The sequence below is a fragment of the Lissotriton vulgaris genome, chromosome 7 (genome assembly GCF_964263255.1).
Source record: "Lissotriton vulgaris chromosome 7, aLisVul1.2, whole genome shotgun sequence".
In the NCBI taxonomy this organism is placed as follows: Eukaryota; Metazoa; Chordata; class Amphibia; order Caudata; family Salamandridae; genus Lissotriton; species Lissotriton vulgaris.
Genome location: NC_141695.1, coordinates 1529761851 through 1529781593, shown reverse-complemented (window position 1 = coordinate 1529781593; position 19743 = coordinate 1529761851). Strand labels below are relative to the sequence as shown.

The 19743-nt window shown below is 46.1% G+C and overlaps 1 protein-coding gene across 3 annotated transcripts in view; it reads right to left on the bottom strand.

Annotated features, from left to right (window-relative positions):
- Window positions 1–19639, bottom strand: part of SPNS1 (SPNS lysolipid transporter 1, lysophospholipid) — a 254229-nt gene extending 234590 nt beyond the window's left edge. The window contains exon 1 of one of the 3 annotated variants that reach the window (XM_086932408.1): window positions 19546–19639. The gene's annotated coding sequence lies outside the window, so the exon portion shown is untranslated. The remainder of the gene's footprint in view (window positions 1–19545) is intronic. The other 2 variants (XM_086932409.1, XM_086932411.1) reach the window with 2 other exon arrangements.
- Between the last annotated feature and the right edge of the window lie 104 nt (window positions 19640–19743).

Sequence of the window (19743 nt, the reverse complement as noted above, 5' to 3'; positions counted from 1 at the left end):
CAGCTTTCTACCCTGGGCAGTCCTTGTTGTTTGACATGTGACCACCATTGGCACAGCGAAAACATTTGCCAGAAAAAGTTCTGGTAGTGTTGCTAAGTGCATCTGCTTTGTCTGGAGTTGGTTTTCTGATGTTGGGCTTCTCCCCTAATGACTTTTCCCACACAATCTTAACAGAAATGTTGCCACTTTCTTTGTTAGTGAGTAATTCATCCCTACGAATAATGTCCACACGGGCCTTCAAGTGTTCATGAATTTCAGCTGGAGTCAAGACTTTACGCAGAAAGGGATTATGTTTTTGCTACATGGTTTCTTTGGCCTTTTCTAGCATGGACCCTAGCATAAACTGGTCTATTTAACACTCTTTATTAGCCCTCCTAAACCCACGTGTGGAGGCTAATCTACGTAACTCAGTTATGTGTTGCTCTACAGTCTCTCCTTGTCGTTGCATTCCCCTACTAAAGTGATAGCTCAGTTCAGTTCAACTTTATTCGGATACGTAGTACCCATAAACGCACACAAAATTCAAATACATCACAATGGTTAATACAAAAGGACTAAAATTCAATATACCCATAAAAACGCACAAAACACAAATACGTCACAATAGTTAATAAAAAAGGAATAAAATTAAATATATACATTTCCAAAGTGCCTTGTGCAAAACTGTCCATCATGTCTATATATATATATATATATATATATATATATATATATATATATATATGTATTAAAAACAATTCACGGATTATATCATGCAGTGTCAGGGGTCCATCATAGATCTCCGTGCCCTTGTTGCGGTTTTTAAGAAAGTGCCAGTGCGAAAGATAAGTTCGACATCATCTAAATCTATCATTAATCGGTACGCTGCCTCCAGGGTGATTGGCCTTCTTTTGTTAAAATAGGGATATAAAAACTGCTTAGAATATTTGATGTAATGTTTGCAGAAAAATATAAAATGCATAATAGTTTGCTCACTCCTCCCATCACAAGAACAAGTTAAAATTCAAATTTAGTCTGTAACCAAGTGGGAAGCAAATTGCAAATCGAATTGTGCCAGCTCTTAGGCGAAACAGTAGGCTCATTTCCCAACGGCTCATTGGTAAAGTCAAATACGTGTGAAGCGGATAGTAATACTGTTCAATGGCCATGTAGTTACGCACAGTTGGTTTCTTGGTCTCTGCCACCTCCGGCTCATTATTATATAGGGAGTACAAAGTTTTCTGCAGTTCCGGTTTTACAACTGAAGCTGCTAGTATGGGATTCCGGAAAACACTTTCTCTATTTATACTGCGCAAACTACTCAGCACACCGCTTAGCCATGGGATTTCTAAGCCCTTGTCACAGCGTAAACAGTCCTTAATAATTAGCTGTGTCAAGGATGCCGCTTCGTTCTTCCACACTGCAACCCACATAAGTGCTGGGCATGCCCGAAAAAAATCAGTTATAAAATTAATGTTGAGCTCTTTGTGACATATATATATTGGGGGGGTAGAGATTGGGATATTCAATAATTTTCTGCAGAACCTATTTTCTTCCTGCTGGATTACTGTGCAGTTGACCGTTCCCCAGATCTCGGCGCCATATGTGGCCACCGGGGTGCACGGAAGTTTATAGATTTTCTGTACAACTAAAATCGCACCCGTGTTCTTTGGACGGGGTAAGCATAAAATAGAATTGGTGGCCTTTGAGAACTTGCTCCTGGCGTGAGCTAGGTGCTCACTCCAGGAGCCGTTCGCAGCAAAGGCCAGCCCTAAATAGACAAAAGATTTGACCGGTCAGTTTTTGGCCGTCTATTATAAATCGGGCCTATGTCACGCTTCCCCGGGCCACTGCGCATTAAAAAAGATTTCTTAAAATGTACCCGCAGGTCTAAACCTTTCATATAGTTATTAAAATTTTGAACAAGAAGACCAGTGAATTTGGAGTACGGCCTATAAGAACCTCATCGTCTGCATAAAGCAGCACTGGGATGGGCTCTTTGTTAATATATGGGACGTCTTGAGTAGCCAATTTCAGAGAGGCACTGAGGCCGTTGATATATATGATAAAGAGCAAGGGGGCCAACACGCATCCTTGTCTGATACCCCTGCCAATATCAATGGGCCCCGAAACCTCTCCACCTGCCCCAATCCTTACTTGGGCCTTGAGGTCTCTGTGCAAATATGCTAGAAAATTTACCAGGGTTTCATCCAATCCACCGGCCAAAAGGATTGCCCACAGCCTTGACCTATTCACTAGGTCAAAGGCTGTGGACAAATCCATAAAAGCCATGCAGACAGGGGACCTCTTTGCGATAGCGTATTTACCAATAATTACGTTTAGGTTGAGGCATTGTTCCTTAGTTCCTACCTTGCCTCTGAAACCCAATTGGCATGGATCTAGGATGTCGTTTGCTTCTGTCCAGTCCACAATTTTATTATACAAAATTCTTCCTAGGATTTTGAGGGTATTGTCTATTAGGGAGATAGGTCGGTAATTGCACGGAAGAGATCTATCTCCCTTTTAGCCCAAGTCTCAGGTATCGTTGTCAGTGTCAGGTTATTAAAAATATTCAGAAGCAGCGGGGCCCAGAAAGCCGGGTTTCACTTAATTAGGTCGATAGGAAGCCCGTCTGGGCCTGGCGCTTTATTGCCTAAACTCTGATTAATCGCTTCCACTACTTCTGAAATACTTATATCTATAGATGTTGGGTTACCTCGGTTAAAGGTTGATTCGCATGGGGAAGGGGTGGAATAAATAGCTGAGAAATGTTCAACCCATGCGTCGCTAGCGATGTTACAACTGATCGGCGTCAGAGACTGGCCCATAGAACGGACTTCCCTGACCGCCACCCAGAAGATGTTACCATTTTTTAAACTAGCAGCCTCAGACAATTTGTCCGATCGTTCCCTCAGGAGTTCATTCTTCCTATATCTGATAGCTTCCTTATATTCCTCTCTAGCCTGTTTGACTCCTATTGCGCACCTCGGGGTGGTGGTTAAAGCCCTACGTAGGTTCATATTCGCTTGGGAACATTCGTGGTTAAACCATCTGGGAGTGGGTACCACCTTAGGGGGGGGTTTAGAGAGGATGTATTTAACTGTCTGACAGATCTTCCCAAAGTCCTCAATTATCTGCGCTGATGGGGATTCTAATGAGAGGCAGGAATCAATGAGAGGCATATTCTCCTTTGCCAATATTCTGAAAGTTTCCGAATTGTCTGCCCCCTTCCAGCACAATCTTAGGTTATCGGTTGATACAACTAAATTTGCAGCCCAACATTCGGTCTGAAAGATCGGCCGTTGGGCTGTGTGTATCTTTACCATATTGGGGTTATGGTCTCTGAAGTCAGAGGGTACGACTTCGGCAGAGACCAACTGTTTTTCAATCAGAGGGCATACAAAAATATAATCAATTATGGATCTGCACCCCTTCCCCTATAAGTTGGGTGAATGCTCGTGGATGACCCTGCAACCAAATCCATGACGTTGGATAAAAATGATGCGAATTAGTTAACCGTTCGAGTTCTCTACCTCTACTTATAGATTGGGTGAAGTATGCTGTTCCCTTATTAGATCCCATATCATGGATTTTAGCGTTAAAATCACCCCCCACTACAATACCCAAGGGTACGCCGTTATTAGATTGGTTATCCAAATCTGAGATAAAATCAAAAAGTTTTATAAAACTCTTGTTTGGAACTGAGTGAAAATCGTTATTATAAAAATGTATCAAACAATACAGCCTGATAATCCAAACTATGAGTAGCAATTGCCTTGAAACTTCCCCTGGCTGCCACGTTAATCCCCAAAAACAATCCTCCAGATGGTCTTCCCAGCCTGGGTGTTTGGGATAACACACGAAAACAATGAAAGCCTTCAATGTATAAATCTTCAGTGGCCCAGGTTTCCTGGAATAAGAGAATATCATATTCCCTTATCCAATTTACCCATTCTGTGTTGTCAAGTTTAGTTCGGAGACCTGCGACGTTCCAGCTCAATACACTCAGACTAGCTCCATTGTTACTTTTTACTAAATCTGTCCTCCCTTGGGCACAGTTTGGTCTGACTGGTGTATTTAGGGTTGGCCTGTCACTAGCATCTACGACAGATAGCATGTTTCGTGGCCAATCTTGCAGATCCAAACTAGAAAAGGCCTGGTATTTATTCGATAGGGGGGATGGCTGTTCTATCGCCTCTGTGTTGGGTTAACGGTGGCTTTTAAAAGTAACCCAGAGGAAGTGTACTAATGTTAGTCGGGGGGTTAAATGTCGCGTCGGTAACAGATAAAAGTTGACGGACCATCTGGGGCCTTCTAAAATTTAGGACGATACAGTCCCCCTCTATGCATTTGTTTGAGGGTCCAACCCACCCTACTCTCCTGTCCAGGATTATATCCAGGGCTCGACAAATGTACTCGACCGCTCGCAAATGCGAGTTTATTTCTTCAAGGGCGAGCCAGTTTTCAGGCCTACTTGACCAGCCTGGCGAGTGATATCTGCTGCTTCAGTGCCAGGAGCCAATTTGTGGGTCGAGTTCAATTGAGGTTAGGTCGAGTAGAAAAGTGTACTTACTCGACCTGCAGGTCAAGTTAGATTTTTTAGATTTGTCGAGCCCTGATATCCTCCCTTCTATATGGATCAAATGTTTATGTTTATGGAGCCAGTCTACCGACTTATTTTGTAAATCATACCAGGACTCCCTCTGACCCTCTCTAAGCGCAGGAACGCCACTTAGAACAATTACATATGGGGTAGAGGCCTGTGGAAGGTGTAAAACATCTGGGTTATTGGTGGGGCTAGACCTGTGATAGCGCTCAAGGACCATACTAAGATTGGGAAGATAATGCAAGTCAAGTTTTCACAAACAAATTTCATATTCATTCAGATCAACTACTTCATCACCTGGCAACTCCGAAAGATGCTCAAACACATTTTGCCTTTACGGACTCAGACAGTGTAACAACAACGAGGTACTCCATTCAGCGCTCAAGGAAGCCCAACACAGCCTTGCGTAGTGAGCGAAAACTTTCTTCCACTTTATCCACTGTATGGGAGGTTCCCCAGGTGACACCAGAAAAAATGGTGGTGCCGTGACATTCTGCATGACAACAATACTCTGACAAAAGTTACTTACAAAGATAATTACACCCTAAGAGTGCCCATGTAAAAGACATGGGTAAAAGAAGGTCAATGACAGACCCAACACTAGACCAGCTGTAAACTTAACAACCTAAATTTGGAAAAGAGCCCCCAACAAAGTTTCTTAAACCACGCCCCCAATTGCCCCACAGAGTCTTTCTGTCATACAATTATGGCTTTAAGGTAAGAAATGGCACCTTGTGTGATTAAACATTGATAAGTTAAAAATGCCTGATGAGGAATTGGTGCTTTTGTCACTGAGATCACCAAACAAGCAGAAATCCAGTGGAAAAGAGTGTGTGTCACTGAGACACACATCAAGCTAAAAAGAAAACTTCACAACACCTAACAAAAGTGGTGCTTAGTTATCAGCAGGGGTTTCAGCACGACTGCTGTGCGTATCACTGAGAAAAAAGTCAGACTGGTGTGACATCATTTCACCAACAACCAGAAAAACAAGCATTTGCAATGCAATAGGTATTGCATTAGGAAAGTTTGAGCTATTGGTATTGTAAATTACACATTTTTTATTTGTTTTCTTTTTGAAAGTAGCGAAATTAATAGCTTTGTCATTTACAATGCCAATAGTTATAACTTGCAATATGTGTTGTATTTACGTGACGTACATGTATTGATATTACAAACAACAATGGCTTTGAATTTTTTTAATAATTAATACTTAAATAAAAGTTATTGTAATTTATAATGGCAATAGCTTAAACTTTTGTAAATAACTTTTGTGAAGATTATGTTCAGTGTATTTTCTTGTGAGGAAAATCCAAGAACAGAAGTGAAATATTAACATCTTTTGTGTTACATTTGTATTAAAGCTTGCAACATTGAGAGAACATATTTGAACCAGTTGTGGTTGAATGGTTGCACAGATTAATGCTGTGGTGGCGCTGAGTGATGTGATGGCGAGCAAGTGATGCTGTGGCGTTCAGTGATGCTGTGGTAGCGCATAGTGATGTTGTGGTGCCCCTGATTGATGCTGTGGTGGTGCTGAGTGATGCTGTATGCTATGCTATGTTTTGTTTTGCTTTCCTATGTTTTGTTTTGTTATGCTATGCTATGTTTTCCTATCCTATGCTTTGATTTGTTATGCTATGCTATGCTGTGTTTTGTTATGCTATCCTATGTTTTGTTATGCTATGCTATGCCTTGCTATGCTATGCTGTGTTTTATTATGCCATGCTTTGTTTTGCTGTTATGTTTTATTATGCCATGCTTTGTTTTGCTATGTTATGTTTTATTATGCCATGCTTTGTTTTGCTATGTTATGTTTTGTTATGCTATGCTATTTGCTGTTGTGTTTGGCATGCTATGCTTTGCTATGCTATTATATGTTTTGTTTTGCTATGCTATGTTTTGTTGAGTTTTGTTAAGCTATGTTTTGTTGTGTTTTGCTATGTTTTGTTATGCTGGGTTCTGTTTTGTTATGCTATGTTTTGTTATGTTATGCTATGTTTTGTTATGCTATGCTATGTTTTGTTTTGCTATCCTATGCTTTGTTGTGTTTTGTTATGCTATGTTTTGTTGTGTTATGCTATGTTTTGTTGTGTTTTGTTATGGCTATGTTTTGTTGTGTTTTGTTATGCTATGTTTTGGTATGTTATGCTATGTTTTGTTATGCTATGCTATGTCTTGTTTTGCTATCCTATTCTTTCTTTTGTTATGCTATGCTATGTTTTGCTATCCTATGCTTTTTTTTGTTATGCCTTGCTATGCTGTGTTTTGTTATGCTATGCTTTGTTTTGTTATGCTAAGCTGGTGAGGGTGAGTGAGAGTGAGGGTGTGTGAGGGTGAGGGCGTGTGAGGGTGAGGGCGTGTGAGGGTGAGAGGGTGTGTGAGGGTGAGAGGGCGTGTGAGGGTGAGAGGGCATGTGAGGGTGAGAGGGCGGGTGAGGGGCGTGTGGGGGCGAGAGGGCGGGTGAGGAGGTGAGAGGGTGTGTGAGGGAGAGGGTGTGTGAGGGTGAGGGGGTGTGAGGGTGAGAGGGTGTGTGAGGGTGAGAGGGTGTGTGAGGGTGAGGGGGTGTGTGAGGGTGAGGGGGTGTGTGAGGGTGAGGGGGTGTGTGAGGGTGAGGGGGTGTGTGAGGGTGAGGGGGTGAGGGGTTTTTATGGTGAGGGTGTTTGAAGGTGTGTGAAGGTGAGGGGGTGTGAGGGTGAGGGAGGGTGAGGGGGTGTGAGGGTGAAGGGATGAGAGTGTGTGAGGGTGAGGGTGTGGAAGGGTGTGGGGTTGTGAGGGGGTGTGAGGGTGAGGGGGTGAGGGGGTGTGAGGGTGATGGCGTGAGGGTGAGAGGGTGTGTGAGGGTGAGAGGGTGTGTGAGGGTGAGAGGGGGTGAGGGGGTGAGGGGGTGTGAGGGTGAGGGGGTGTGAGGGTGAGGGGGTGTGAGGGTGAGGGGGTGTGAGGGTGAGGGGGTGTGAGGGTGAGAGGGGGTGTGAGGGTGAGAGGGTGTGTGAGGGTGAGAGGGGGTGAGGGTGTGTGTGAGGGGGTGTGAGGGTGAGGGGGTGTGAGGGGGTGTGTGGGTGAGGGGGTGTGAGAGTGAGGGGGTGTGTGAGGGGGTGAGGGTGAGGGGGTGTGATGGTGAGGCGGTGTGAGGGTGTGAGAGTGAGGTGAGTGAGGTGAGTGAGGGTGAGAGGGTGGGTGAGAGGGTGGGTGAGAGGGTGGGTGAGAGGGTGGGTGAGAGGGTGGGTGAGAGGGTGGGTGAGAGGGTGAGAGGGTGAGGGGGGTGAGGGGGGGTGTGAGGGTGAGAAGGTGGGTGAGGGTGGGTGAGAGGGTGTTTGAGGGTGGGTGAGAGGGTGAGGGTGTGTGTGTGTGTGGGTGTGTGTGAGTGGGTGTGAGGTTGAGGGGGTGTGAGGGAGTGTGAGGGTGTGAGTGAGGGTGCATGAGAGTGAGGGTGGATGAGGGTGAGTGAGGGCGAGAGGGTTGTGAGGGTGAGGGTGGTGAGGGTGTGAGGGTGAGTGAGGGTGTGAGGGTGTGTGAGGGTGAGTGAGGTTGTGTGAGGGTGTGTGAGGGTGTGTGAGGGTGAGAGGGTGGGTGAGGAGGTGTGAGGGTGAAGGTGTGTGAGGGTCCGAAGTAAAAGGTGGCCGGGCAGACATCATAAGACAGAGAGAAGCACAAATGTTAAGATAACAGTGCTCGAAGGGGTTGTGGCCTTTAGTATATACGTACACGGCATTCCATGTTAGAAAAAACCTACAAGATACAGAAGCATGGTGAAAAAGAATCTGTGAAAAGGCCTCTGTGTGGACATGGGACACCCATTAAAAGCAATTGTGCACCAATTAATGACTTTTGGAAACAATGCTTCTCTCCCAAGGGCAACTTAAATTTGCGGAGGTGCCTAGGTAAAGAGAGGCTGGTGGAAGGCCTGTGCGTGTGTTGAGGGCTTTCCCAGGAAGGCGCACACGATATAAATCAGCGGGAATCTGTCCTATAAACGCACTAATGTAAGGGTATTTTAGGGCCACACCTCTGCACACCTGATTCTCACATTTACTACATTTTGTTTCTAGGAAACGGATGCTTGAAGTCAAGAAAAGTGAGATCACCTTTTCTAGTTATTCTCCAGTAACCTAGAAATGAGGGTTGCGGTGGGAGGCAAATGAAACCTGTCTGCCGATTTAAATAACAGTTTCGGAGAGATGCAGCTTTCAGGAGCAAAACAAGTAGCGAACTAAAGACCTCCTTGAAAAATAACAGTTAAGAGTGCTGTGTGAGAATTAAAACACATGAGGATAAATATGAGAAAACGTGAGAGTCCGACCTACAGTGCAAGATAAAATGCACCAAAACACATTTCGACAAGTTAGCATGCTGACCATAAAATCAGAGGCAGGCAGATCACTGCGAGGAAGCAAAGTAAAATCGAACAAGGACTGGGCGAGAAGGTAGGGGGGGAATGCCAGCAGGAAGCGAGGGGGTGACAAATGGTGAGTATTTCGCGGCCACTTTGATGTTCTCAGTGGCCGCTCGGCTCACTGAGAACATCAAAGCGGCCGCGAAGCATGGTGGTTTGTGGCGTGGCTGGGGGCGAAGGGGGGGGGGGGAGCGGGAGGCATTTTTTTGAAGTGTCAAGCGCATTGGCAGGTCGAGACCTAAAAAGGCCTCGTTTACAATTTATACGGTTGGGCTGCAATGTAGGGTGTCACAAAACAGCACAGCTGAATGATCGGCATAAACTACAACACAATGAAATCTCTCAATGAAAAATATAGTGTTATTACATAAGGTCATGCAGAAAAAAATGCCATAACCTTAGCAGAACATACATTGACTTAACAAACGCTGCCGTCATCTGTTTGCACTACGGAGCACCAATGCGTATTCTCTCTTGTACAACCAACTCCATTACTCGTTGCCATGGCATGCATGGGTCCAGCAATGAAGTATAAAGTATAATGCAGCTTCCGTTCTAAAGCACAGGAATGAAAAGGGTCACGACTTGGACGGGAGCTCTCATCGCTGCAACACAACGTCAGGTACTGTCACATCAATCAAGCTGCGGTCGCGACATCTGTCAGAGAGGCGACAGTGGCTGTAGACGCAGGCAGCAGTCTGCTAGCCGGGCCTAGCACACGCGGACGCGCTCAGCTTTAAACTGGCACCGGGCGGGGCAAACCCTGTTAAAAAGCACATGCCTGACGATTGTAAGCACGACGATCAACGGCTAAAAATATCAGGGAAATTAGTTTATGTAAACACTGAAGATGGACTAAAAGTATTCTTGTGTATGCACCAACCTTTACAAAGTATGACGACTTTCTGCAACTGTCAAAGCAGTGATTAAGGATATATTTTATTTGTGTAAATATGGAGTTATAAAACCGTGTGCACGACAATGTTCACTGGGAGCAGATTTTTTTGTAGCGCTCAAACTCCAGTCGATCACGCTGTAGTCTGCCAAGAAAATGATGACTATGGAGTGACAGCCTGTGAAAGACGGTGAAATGGCAGCACGGGAGCTGGAGGCCTCCTCTGACGTTTGAGCTTTTCACTCTGCCTTGTGTAAGCCAAGGGCCTGCTTAGCAGCGTGCGAGGGAAGAAGGATGTAACCCAGGCCATCTTAGCCCACCTCCACGGAGTAACAACATTGGTGCTAACTGGGGTGGGTATGATAGTGATCGGCAGGACAAGCAATAGGCCTACCAAAAGAGAAATGTGTAGGCTATGTCAGTGTGGGATGAGGAGGAGGAGGGAGAAAACCTGAGTGAGAATGGGCGAAAGCGATTGAAGTGTGCAAGGCACACTGACTGAGACTTAGAACGTACAGGGAATGCACGACCTATTTCTCTCCCAAAAGTTGATTTGGGTATAATTTGGTGGAAATAAGGACATCTAAATGGATGTACCCAAGTGCTACGGGACTCCATGGAATGGGATGTAAAATAATTGTACAACAGAGTCACTACATCAGTGAACAAATGTCTGCCTCCAATACCTTCGGGTAAGGCCGCAAGACTGAGAAATAAACAAGCTTTTACTACAAAAAAATGGCCACCAAATGGCAGTATAAGACAGCCTGTGGAGAATGCCAGCATAGTTCAGGCCCACTAACGCGTGTGGCAACAGTGAGAGCAATTAGGGGGGAGGAGAAGGGAAGCCAGCGCGCACTGCGCACGCTGGGGAAGCCTGTGGGAGGAGGCTGATGGCTGGCTTTGAGGTGGGGAAATGCGCGTGCTTGTGGTCACGTGATTTCACGTGAACTGTTGGAAATCCGCCTGGTTTAACTTTCTGGTTTAACCCCAATAGGTCTCTCTGCAAGACCTAACAATGAAAGGTGTGTGTTGCTGAGACACACATCGGGGCAACAGTGAACCTCACACCTTTCAAATGAGGTGCGCACTTAACACAAGAAATTTCAGAATAAACAGTGTCCGTGTCACTGAGGTACACCTTCTGCTCAAAATGCATTGCATTGCATTGCACGGAAGAATGTCCTGATCCAAGATGGCCTCCTCAATGCGGTACTCAATGTGCTGGGAACAGAATGAGCAGGCAGGTAGGGCCAGGCAAAGCAGAGGCGTAGCATCATACTCCGTCCGTGGAAAGAAGCTGTCATCATAGTACACAAGAGGACACTTGAGGCAGGGTTTGTGTCACAGCTCGGTGTATGCGATCGATATACACGCGCCAGCTACCACCTGAGGCACGAGAGCGGCGTGTGCAAGCGAGGAGTGTTTTTGACAGAGATAAAAGGTAAAACAAAACAGTGCTGTTTCACTGCAAGTCCCACATGTGATCTAAGTGGGCAGGATTGGAGGGGCACAACATGACAAAACAGTCTTAATTTAAGGAAACCATTCCCCTACTTTTTGTAAAAAGACAGCTGTCCTGGGACGGTTAATTCCGATAGTTTTAATGCTTCCGCTGAAGTATCATTCAAAGAGTCTCTTGTGCAGTGAAACTGAAGGCAGGCAGGCAACTAAACAATAAACAAGCTTTCTTGCCAGGTCGTCTGCCTTCCTGCCTGAAAGAAAGGCAAATGTGCACTAGTTAATCTGCAAATGTAAAGGGTGTTTGAAAGTTGTACTGGCTTTAATTGACAGAATTGCTTAAAGCTTTGCGATTACAAAGATGTACTCTTTAAGTGGTAGTGCAAGGGAGCTACTGCCGAGTGGTGAGGTGCTTGCTATTAAGGGACAGCTATATAAAACAAATGCAAGGTGTACAGTCTGGGTATTATTCAAATCTCTATTTTGAAACCCTCATTTTATCTTAAAACTTTTTGCACATTTTGTAGCAGTCTATCTTACACTGTATGCAATACTGACCTACATATTCACAATGCTTTCTATCACATGCTGGGACCTTGTAGCGCTAAAAATACACAAACCCCTACTCTCCACTGCACCAAATAAGATTTAATGTGTGGCTCTCTATTACACCTAGACCTATGCAGTGCATTTACTAGTAGAAGTTTCATAATGTACTATAGTGCATTAGCCACTGATTAACATAACTTTTTTTTTTATTTCTCACTTAAGCTGTACGCTATTTTATATGTAGCTACCGAAAGGTAAAAGACGAAAAAGCTTACAGAAGATTTTTTTTTTTAGCCACCCCTTTGACCTCGCCCCACGCTCACTGACCCTGCTCCATTGCATGCAGCATCACAGTTCCCCAACTGTTTTTTATGAACGTCGACCGCCAAGTCCCACAGGGAATTCAGTCTGCTACTGCTTACGAACACTTTACTGGTACTGCGTTGGAATGTTCTGTCCTGATCTGTTCCTTTCTTCATGAAGTTGCAAAGAAGCTCCGGGACTAGGGATCACTCTTGTGTGAATATCCCTGTTTATGCCCCCATCCATCCTGCTACACGACATCCTCCTCATTAAGAAACTGGTCTGCAACGCAACGATACACCCCTGCAAAGAAGATAACTTGGCAAGAAACTTACCTGAAGTCCTTTCTGCAACGATGATGCTCCCCGGGGACTGCCTCTGACTGGAGTTTGGAGCGGAGCCTCCCGAGTCTTGGCTGCAGCTGATGCAGAGTCCTGCTGCTGCTGGGTGGGTATCTTTCCTGCCTCTCACCGCATCAGAGCTCACATTGTTGCGGTGATGATCTTCGGGGCGAAGTAAGGAGCACACCCCACCTCCCCTCGGCCGAGATCCAGGAGGTGCTGCTGGCCAGAGGGGCCGATCCGCCCTGCTGCATTGCTTCTTCGCACAGCACTTAGGAAGCCGGGTTCCTGGGCCCCTGTTGGTGCTGCTCCAGGAGCCCTGCCGCCGACAAAGATACTGCCTGCCACCACACTGGGAGTTATTGCCCGTGACTCCTGAGGTGCTGTGGGAATTCCCAAGACCTGTGCTGGTCTTTGAGCTCAAGGGTCCGATCCGCCCTGCTACGTTGCTTCGTGCCTCCGCATTGCTGGAGCTTAGTGCCCTGGCTCCTGAGGGGCTGCCTGATGAGCCCTGCTTCCGCTGGTGATTCTGAGTGTAGCTCAGTCTGGCGCGGCTGGCTTGAGGGGACGGAATAACCCAGGGGAGTGATTGCCTGCCACCGCAATGGGAGGTTAATGGCTGTGCCTCAGCAGGAGCGTCAAAAGAGCCCTAGGCCGGCTGGGATTCCTGAGCGTCTCGTTGGTCCTGGATAGCGAAGAAGAACACTTCGAGGTCAGTTGAAGGCTGAGGCGTGATGCGAGCGCTGGGACTAAGCTCCGGAGGTCCTGTTTGATCCCTCCTGCTGCCTCTTCGTCTCTCCCGGAGCAAGTGAGGAGAGAGGTGGGCTTGGGGGCTACAGGTCTATTCTGTATTTAGACTTTGGGTGACATGCGAACCCGGTCGGTTCTGGGGATTCCTGTTCAGTGGTCCTAGCTGCGACTTGGCTTTATATTAGAGCGCGCTTGGCGCCTTTATTGTTATGATCTCAATCTCATTCCGAACGACCCAACAGCGGAAAGTATCGCCTTTCCTGATTGCAACTGGGCTTTATATAAGAGCACGCCCGACGCCTCTATTGCCCTGATCTCGCTCTCATTCCGAATGTCACAACAGCGGAAAGTATCGCCTTTTGCCTATGTTAGGTCTAGGATTGTCTATAATCGACTGCTCCTGACTGCTAATCCGTTTGAACTTCAAGGAAGGAAGCTCTCCTCCCTTCAACTCTTATACCGATCTCTCTTACATCAACCATGCGCCCGCCTAAAGCCACTAGGGAACTCTAATCTTGTGCGTTACGGACCCAACTCGTGGTACATTAACTACCCAGACAAAATGACCTGTAATGCTAAAAAGAACTTCAAGCACAGTACTCTAAAACAACACCCGGAAACACTCATAGTAGAGAACACGAAAATTAACTTCATCTTTTAAACTAATCACCCAACTAAATGGAAATACACCTTCAAGTCACCAAGTCAGTAATCATTCCCTACGGTGAAAAAAATCTCCACAACCATCTCCCCTAACTTCAAAGGTGAACTCACCATTTCAATCTACAGAACTGGAACCATTCTCATGCAGGCCCCCGACACGCACCTCACCACTTTTGACCGCCACTTCCCCACACCACTCTCTTCGTTAACTCAACTGAGCCATCAAACCCCATCATCCCTATCCCACTCCACCCTCACTAATAACGTGGAACCGATCCAATCTCCCTGCCCTGAAGACCCACTCTTCAACTCATGGACATCCACCATCACTCAATACAATCACACTACCCCTATCATTACTCTCTGTTGCCAAACACCCACCTTTATTACATCAACTGATCACACCAGGAACAGCAAACTCACAATTAACAAACACCACAAGGCTGATCTCGATCTAGACAGCTTAGACACTAACCACAGCCCTCCCGTGACTAATCACCACAGGCACTCCCCTCTCGACCCCTGATAATCTGAACCCTCCCTCACAAACTAACCCTTCCTCCAACACAGACCCTTTCCCCCCCCGGCCCTTACTACCCCCATGTCCAACGTCATCTCCAATCCAGCAGACACTCACCCCCCTACTACCACTGCCCACTCCCCTTCCGCTGTCCCACATCCACATGCACAACCTGTCTCCACTGCTAATCTCACTGACAATCCCCGTGTCCAACGTCATCCCCAATCCAGCGGACACTTTCCTCCCTATTATCACTGCCCACTCCCCTTCCGCCGTCCCACATACACAACCTGTCTCCACCGATAATCTCACTGACATTCCCCGGCACTCTGACTTCCTACCTAAAAGTTCTCTCCCTCCTCCCTTGGACATTAGACCCACTGATCCTCCTCCGAACACCTTGAATGGGAGCATTACTAACCTAGCTCCCCGCGTACAACCTCTACCCTCTCCTAATCCTACCGATTCCATCCAATCCCCGACCCCTGTTCTCTCTCCCTCCACAGACCCAAGTCATTCTCGGCCCCTGCCAAAAACATTAAGCTTTTTCAGTACAATAAAACAGCAACTGAACAGAATGGAACGGAAAATTAACTCCCTTGCCGCCGATTGCCTATACTTCCTACAAGACCTTGTCAACAGGATCAAGCCACCGTGCTCCTTCTCCCTGGGTAGATTTGCTCCCACCCACCTCAATACCTCTCCCATGGCCCCACAGAGCACGTCTCGACCCTCCATTCCGTCGGTGAGTCAGGCTCTTCGACCCAACCGGGATCACCACCCCTTTTCAGTATTCAAACATGATGAGATCAACTACTCTTACCTCGCTTTGAGCCAGAATACTGCCCCTATCACCATCCCTGTTATTGTTGGCACTAACAGAATCCCTAAAACTGTCCACTCGCCTAGACCTTCTGCTCAGTTCACCTCTATCCACTCATTCCCCTAAAATTGAGGCTCCACACCCTCTCCCTTGCATGCTCCTAAACTGCAGATCAGCAGTACAACACGCCACAGACATTGCTGAAGCTCTACTCGCAGAAGAAATAGACATCGCTTTCCTCACAGAATCCTGGCTCAATGTCTACTCCACCCCCATTCTTGACATTCTCACCCCTCCAGGGTACAACATCGTCAGACCAGACAGGCCGATCAAAACTGGTAGGGGACTAGCCATCATCCACAAAGCTGGAATACAGATTACCAAACTTAAACCTGCAGAATACCTATTGTTTGAATACCTGGGTGTCGAAATCACTGCCAAGGGCACCTCGCCCATCAAATTTCATACCATCTACCATCCTCCTGGAGAGCGTGCCCTCTTCACCGAAGAACTAACAGACCTAGTAACACGTTTCTCCCTGACAGACACAAAAGACGTGTTCCTGGGTGACCTCAATATCCACTGGAACGACCCAGAAGACTCCACTGTCCAGAACCTATCCAACCTACTTGAAATATACAACCTCAAACAACTCTGCAATTAACCAACCCACATCAAAGGTGCAACGCTGGATGCGATCAGTACCAAAAATGAATTGGTCTCTCTGAGAGCGATTTCTCCCACTGACTGGTCCGACCATCACCTCATTCTGTTCAAGTTTGACGCACTTGTCAGACACCAACCTATTTGTGATGACAAACCTAAGCACTGGACCAGAAACATCAAAGAAGTCCCTTTAACCGAACTTGAATCCAGGATTCATGCCCATCTACAACTCCAACCCACCACCTGGACGGCCGATGACCTCACTACACACTTTAATTCAACAATGACAGAGGTTTAGGCCAAGTAGCTCCACTCAAACAAATGAGGCGAATCAATTAGAAACCCTGGTTCAACGTGGATCTTAATAATGAAAGGCGTCAACTCAGACAAACAGAAAGGTCTTGGAGACTAAACCCTTCGACCTTGCAACTAGCGCAACTTAGATCTGCTCGGCTGGCATACAAAAAACACATTTTTAGAGAAAAGGTGACTTTCTTCCGCAGCCAACTAGTTCTGGCGAAAAACAGACAGACGAACTCTTCAACATTGTCAAAAGCCAAACAAACTGCACTCCCTCTCACGAAATCAAAGCCACCAAAGAGCGATGTGAAGAAATTGCCACCTTCTTCTCTAATGAAGTCTAAAAAACTGATCAATCCTTCATCCATACTTCAAATCCTGCTTCCGTCTTAACCTGCCCCCCTTTAATCACCCTTGACCAATCAGAAAGAGTTCTTACCAAGGACAATCAGATCTGCCTCCAGCTAAAAAACAATGCGCATTGGTCCGACTTCGAGCTAATGTCGGAAAACAAGGTCTTCAGTATAATTGCAAGCCTAAAACCTTCTTCCTACACTATGGACGCCTCCCATCCACAATTATAAAAGAACTCAACCACATCATTTCCCCTTTCTGGACAAATATCATCAACTCCTCTCTCATTTCAGGCTGTGCCCCAGACTCCCTTTAACTAGGACAAATGACACCCATACTCAAGAAACGAGGGGCCGACCCTAACGAGCTCAACAACCTCAGACCTGTCTCCAACCTCCAGTTCCTTGCAAAAACATTGGAGAAATGCGTTCTCCACCAACTCAAACACATTGATGAGTTCAACCTCCTCGACACCAGTCAATCAGGATTCAGGAAGAGTTGTAGTACTGAAACAGCTATGCACAACATCTCTGACGATATTCACAGGGCTTTAGATGAAGGTTATGCCTGCCTACTCATCCTTATTGACCTATCTGCGGCATTCAACACAGTAAATCACCCAGCTCTTCTGGAGACCATGAGTTTGCGCTCCGGCATTAAAGGCACAAAACTAAAATGGTTCACCTCCTTCCATACTCGCCACAAATTAAAATCAGCTCCTGTCTCTCGAAGCCAACAAAAGTCACACTTGGGGTCCCGCAAGGCTCGATCCTCCCCCCTTCCCTCTTCAATCTCTTCATGGAGCCCCTCACAATCTTCTTGAAAAAAGTAGGAGTGAATTACCACTTTTACGCAGATGACACCCAAATTTATTACAAAATCAAATCACCCAGCGACATCCCGACACCTCAACGTCACTCTAACCAAGATCCAAACTTGGTTCAACACAAACCACTTAAAGTTCAACCCAGATAAAACGGAATTCATTCTATTCTCTCCAAAAAGTAACCATCATCCAATCCAAGAGTGCTCAAGAATCTGGATGCCCTAAACTGCCCCCCCAGTCCGATCCGACTCAGTTAGGTCTCTAGGTGTTACCCTTGACAAGAACTTACCAATGTAGGCCCACATCAAAAACTCTGCAAAAGGTATGCTTTTCTCACTAAAACAGCTCAAGAAATGTAAAACATTTCGTCCCCCATAATGACCTCAAGACAATAGTTCAATCCCTAGTGCTAAAATCGATTACTGGAACGCAATCCTAATAGGGACTCCAAAAGCTCACCTAGCCCCACTAAGGGTAGTGCTGAACATGGCTGCTCGACTCATATCTGAGGTTAAAAGATTTGAACACATCACACCAGCTCTCAACTCCTTCAACTGGCTTCCCATGGAAGTAAGGTGTATTTACAAGCTGCCCTGCATCACACACAAAACCCTTCACTCTCCGTCTCCCAACTACCTAAACAACAAACTGGTAAAAGCAGGAAAATCCAGAACTCTGAGAAGCTCCAACTCACTCCTTCTTATCCCTTTCAAAACTGAGAAAGAAAACAACTCTTTACCGATCATTTTCTGGCAACGCTCCCAGGCTGTGGAACGCTCTCCTAGAGTCCTCAGATGCAAACCCTCCTTCCCCTGTTTCAAAAGGGACCTGAAACTCCATCTCCTCAACATATACTTCCCTGGCCATCGTCAACGAACCTAGACTTCAATATCCGAGTTGACTCGTCTCTCTCTTGACATTCAAGGATAGCTGGTGACCGGACTGTGTTAGCCACCTTCGTTTGTTTTCTCTCCCTCCCCTGCACTGTTTACCTATTTTTCAGGTTGTATTTTTATCTCTGTTTTGCTTCCTTACCACCTTCCTGTTATGCTATGCAATGTCCTTCTGTCTTTACTGTGTGCATGTAAAGCGCTATGATACCCACGGGTCAAGCTAGCGCTACATAAAACTTTTAAAATAAAATAAATAAATGCCAGCTTCACCACATGCGTAGGTCACTCATCGCCAATATTGAAAGGACCTCAACTCCAGGAGAACTGTTTCAATTTCCTTATTAAGAATCCAGGAACTGCTGCATGCCTGTATGCCGTATGTTTACCACAATATGCCTGTATCTCATCTGTATGCGCCCCGCATAACAACTGTACTGTATCTGTATCATATCACAAAATATCCTCAATAAAAACCCTTGAAATAAAAAAGAATCCAGGAACAGAGACCCCAGCTACAGTAAAGGACACCCAGCTCTAGTCTAGCAATTGACTCTCTTAGAACCCTCACCAGTGAAGAAGTGCTAGATACATGCCACCACATCATCACATGGCAACAGAACCGGATCAGGTTACAATTCTAGATACCACAACTTTCCTATTCTGCTACTACCCCAAGCCAACCCCAAATTGTTAAGTATTTAATAAGCTTTCACCATCAAATGCCATCCCTCTCGACTTCCATAAAGCGCTTGGAGTGCCCGAACTCAAAATTTTTGCTTAGCGCGGGGCTTGACAGGTTTGAAGGCTGCAGGAATTTTAGACCGCCACTTCCATCTCGTTAGCGGACATTTCACTTTTCGGAACTGTTGTGGGGTTCACGGTAAGGCAGAGTAATAGAATGAACTCTCTGGGAATCCAAAACTAAGCTCTACAGCAAAGAAGGGTTATGGTAGGAATGTTCATCCAGCGGGAAGCGCACCCCCAGTATCCACGAAATCATGCCGCTTTTCATGCGCCCCGAATTTCCACTGCTGGTAGGTGCATCACACTGAATTTATTGCACTCCTCAAGAGGAGTGTAAATGCGACCAGCATCAGGATCACTAAACGATCCCAGTGCGGGTTTGTGCCTGATGAATGGGTATTACAGGACACTGCCTTGACCTAAACACAGAAATACGCGTATGTTGTTACTTAGGTATGGTTTTTTCCCACCACACTCACCTCTTTGGTATTTCCTTCTTCAAACCGGCCAAGTCGCCATGTTGACTCTTTTCAGTCATGTGATCTGTTATTTTCTGCTCCTACTTCCTGGCCTAGGATGTCACAAATGGGGTCGTTGCTTGACGAACGCAATAAACACAAAAAGAGGACAAACGTAATCGCCATCTTGGTATGGGAGTAACACCACATGTTGCCGCT